Raw genomic sequence first — 4,587 nt, forward strand, 5'->3', positions numbered from 1 at the left:
CCCTGACCAGGGATAGAACACATTCCCCCTGAAGTGGAGGGGTGGAGTCTTAACCATTTGACCGCCAGGAAGTCCCAACCTAATCACATTTGAAATTCCAAATATAGGCATTTCTAGTCTCTTTATTAAGCAGTACTCATTCGCTTAATAACAGTAACTAGTGTTTAGTTTTTCTATGCCAGGCAGTTTACAGAAAGTATTTAATTTAATCCTTGCAAAATAAGAATGAATAGTTCATTTCACAAATATGGATACATTTTTGAGATGTGAAAAACCTGTTCTTTGTTAATAATCAGAAAGTTGGAAAAAAAATCAGAATTTGAACCTGAGGAGGGTTTCCCAGATGATAAATATTTAAACTTTGCTTGAGCAAAGCTATGAAGATTGGAAAATTCAGATTTTGTGTGGAGAATAGATTATGGTCTAATTCAGCTGTGCTAGAGTGCATAAAGGGGACTGAAGCTAGAGAAGAGAGTAACAGCAGGATTGTGGAAGGCTTTGCATGCTAATCATTATATAGCTTTTTACAAAGATGGAGTCAAAGGTGAAGAAGGAAGCCTCTGCCTCTTCCAAAACTGAAGCCAAAGCAAAGGCGTTGAAGGCTAAGAAAGCAGGGCTGAAAGAAGTCCACAGCCACACACACACACACACACACACACAAGATCCAGACATCACCCATTTTCTGATGACCCAAAACACTGAGTCTCTGGAGGCAGCCTCAGGAGAACACCTGTAAGGGGAAGCAAGCTTTATCACTATGCCATCATCAAGTTCTCTCTCACTACTGAGTCAGTCATGAAGAATATAGAAGAACATAACACACTTGTGTTCATTGTGAATATCAAGGCCAACACATGCCAGGTCAGACAGGCTGTGAAGAAGCTCTATGACACCGAAGCGGCCAAAGTGAATACCCTGATCTGGCTTGATGGAGAGAAGGCATATGTTCTACTGACTCCTGACTATGGTGCGTTGGATGTTGCCAATAAAATTGGGATCATCTAAACCTAGTCCAGCTAGCTAATTCCAAACATATATATTTAAACATTATATTTAGATTATCTATCTATTTAAATCTATATATCTACGTATATTGTTGTTGTTCAGTCACTGAATTGTGTCTGACTCTGTGACCCTATGGACTGCAGCATGCCAGACTCCCTTCTTTTTCTCTCTCCTGGAGTTTGCTCAAATCCATGTCCTTCGAGTCAATGATGTTATCGAACCATCTCGTCCTCTGCTGCCCGCTCCTCCCTTTGCCTTCAGTATTTCCTAGCTTCAAGGTCTTTTCCAGTGAGTCAGATCTTCACATCATGTGCCCAAAGTATTGGAGCTTCAGCATCAGTCCTTCCAATGAATAGTCAGGGTTGATTTCCTTTAAGATTGACTGGTTTGATCTTGCAGTCCAAGGGACTCTCAAGAGTCTTCTCTAGCCCCATAATTCAAATGCATCAGTTCTTTAGCACTCAGTCTTGTTTACGGTCCAGCTCTCACATCTGTACATGACTACTGGTAAAACTATAGCTTTGGCTCTTTGGGTGGACCTTTATTGGCAAGGAGATGTACTGCTTTTTAATATGCTGTTTAGGTTTGCCAAAGCTTTCCTTCCAGAGAGTAAGCATCTTTTAATTTCATGGCTGCAGTCACCATCTGCAGTGATTTTGGAGCCCAAGAAAAGAAACTTTATTACTGCTTCTACTTTTCCCCCTTCTTTTTGCCTTGAAGTGATGAGACTAGATGCCATGCTTCATTTTTTTGAATGTTGAGTTTTAAGCCAGCTTTTTCACTTTCCTCTTTCACCCTCATCAAGAGGCTCTTTAGTTCCTCTTCACTTTCTGCTGTTAGAGTGGTATCATCTGCATATCTGAGGTTGTTGATATTTTTCCTCACAATCTTGATTCCAGCTTGTGATTCATCCAGTCTGGCATTTTGCATGATGTTCTCTGCATGTAAGTTAAATAAGCAGGGTGACAATATACTGATGTTGGCAATTTGATCTCTGATTCCTCTGCCTTTTCTAAATCCACCCTGTACATCTGGAAGTTCTTAGTTTGCATACTGTTGAAGCCTAGCTTGAAGTATTTTGAGCATCATTTACTAGCATGTGAAATGAGAGCAATCCCTTTCATTGAGATTGGAATGAAAACTGACCCTTTTGAGTCCTGTGGCCATTGCTGAGTTTTCCAAATTTGCTGGCATATTGAGTGCAGCATTTCAACACCATCATCTTTTAGGGTTTTAAATAGTTCAGCTGGAATTTCCTCACCTCCACTAGCTCTGTTTGTACTAATGCTTCCTAAGGCCCACTTGACTTCACACTCTAGGATGTCTGGTTCTAGGTGAGTGACTACACCATCATAGTTATTCAGATCACTAAGACTTTTTTTGTATAGTTCTGTGTATTCTTGCCTCCTTTTCTTAATCTCCTCTGTTAGATCCTTATTGTTTCTGTCCTTTATCATGCCCATCCTTGCATGAAATGTTCGCTTGATATCTATAATTTTCTTTAAGAGAAAAAAAAATGTGTGTGTGTATATATATATATACAGGGAAAGTATATATATGTATAATATGGTGGCTCAGCTGCTAAAGAATCCACCTGCAATGGGGAGACCTGAGTTTGACCCCTGCATTGGGAAGATCCCCTGGACAAGGTAATGGCTACCCAGTCTAGTATTCCGGCCTGGAGAATTCCATGGACTGTATAGTTCATGGGGTTGCAAGGAGTCATACACAACTAAGTGACTTTCACTTTGATATATATATAATATAATTATGTAAGGGTTGTAAGAGGAAACATAGAAATATTTTTTTGTTTGTTTTCTTTTGAGCATACCACCCAGGCTGCAGTACAGCTGATGGCTGTGGAAAGGTTGAGGTTGGGAAGCTAGGGGAAGAAGAGACTAGATTAGTTATGAAGCTATTGCAACAGAATGGGTGAAGGATGGCCAAAGCCTGAGTAGAAGCATGTAAGTGAGAATGGTAAGTTATGTCTGTATTCTAGACATTGCTGAGTTGTGATCAGGAACCTATGTCTATATTTATGTTTGCAGTGCTAGGCTAGGAAGTGAAAGCCTAACATTATATATGCTAAGTCAAGGCATTAGTGATTGATTTCATTATCTAATGTTTAACTTTAGTGAAACTTATGGCTGATTCTACTCAATGACTCCAAATTTCTGTGGTCTTCATAGACAGACTCCAAAAGCAGGCATGTTTGGTGCTAACCTCACCACCTTCCACCTCATTGTGTTTGTTCTACTTGGCATACCAGGACTGGAGAACTACCACACCTGGCTCTCCATCCTCTTCTGCCTGATGTACATCACTGCGGTCTTGGGAAATGGAGCCCTTATCTTTGTTGTCGTCAATGAATGCACTCTCCATGAACCCTACATATGTCTTCCTATCCATGCTGCCTGGAAATGACATTCTGCTGTCCACCACCACTGTGCCCAAGGCTCTTGCTATCTTCTGGTTCCATGCTGGGGAGATTGCCTTTGATGCCTGCATCACTCAGATGTTTTTCATCCACATTGCCTTTGTAACTGAGTCAGGAATCCTTCTGGCCATGGCATTTGACTGCTACATGGCCATTTGTACTCCTTTGAGGTACACAGCCATCTTAACCCCTCAGTTCAGTTCACTTGCTCAGTCATGTCTGACTCTTTGTGACCCCATGGACTGCAGTGCATCAGGCCTCCCTGTCCATCACCAACTCCCAGAGCTTGCTCAAACTCATGTCTATCGAGTCAGTGATGCCATTCAACCATCTCATCTTAACTCTTACTGCAATCATAAAAATGAACCTGGAAATCTGGGGATGGAACCCTGGGGCCATTTTCCCTATCATATTCTTGCTGAAGAGGCTGCCACATTGTTGAACCAATGTCATCGCCCACTCATACTGTGAACTCATTGGGGTAGCCAAACTGGCCTGTGGCTGGCATCACTGTCAATATCCGGTATGGCTTCTCAGTGCCAATGGCATCAGTTTTGGCAGATGTTACACTCATTGGTGTTTCCTACACTTTGATCCTCCAAACTGTGTTTAGACTTCCTTCCCAGGAAGCCTGACACAAGGCTGTCAATACTTGTGGTTCCCATATTGGATTCATTCTCCTTTTTTTCATCCCATCCTTTTTCATTTTCCTTACTTATTGCTTTGGCAAGAACATTCCCCACCATATCCACATCCTTCTGGTAAATCTCTATGTGTTAATTCCCCGCATGCTTAATCCCATCATCTGTGGAAGAAAGACCAAGGAAATCAGGGACAGTGTGGCTCACATGCCATCTGTTGTGGGGAAGTCTTGAGAAAGCTCATGGCTCCTTTGCAGTTTTCAAAGCAACAGGAAAAAAGAGAACTTACCAAGTTCTCAAATTAGACGCTGTAGTGTGTTGCAGAAGAATGCACATGGGCTTTGAAATAAAATGCATCTGGATTTAAATCCTGGCTTCCTTACTTTCTGGTTTTTGATGATGGGTAGATTCCCACTTTTTGGCAATTTAGTCCTAACCTATAAAATGAAACATTGTACCTAGGCTCTAAGGCTTAAATTAAATATGTAAACAACATGATACATT

General features: G+C 41.3%; 1 pseudogene; it reads left to right on the forward strand.

Moving 5' to 3' along the window:
- Positions 1 to 2,898: 2,898 nt before the first annotated feature.
- Positions 2,899 to 4,333, forward strand: LOC133261222 (olfactory receptor 52B2-like; annotated as a pseudogene).
- The last annotated feature ends 254 nt before the right edge of the window (positions 4,334 to 4,587 follow it).

The sequence above is a fragment of the Bos javanicus genome, chromosome 15, assembly GCF_032452875.1.
Source record: "Bos javanicus breed banteng chromosome 15, ARS-OSU_banteng_1.0, whole genome shotgun sequence".
NCBI lineage: Eukaryota > Metazoa > Chordata > Mammalia > Artiodactyla > Bovidae > Bos > Bos javanicus.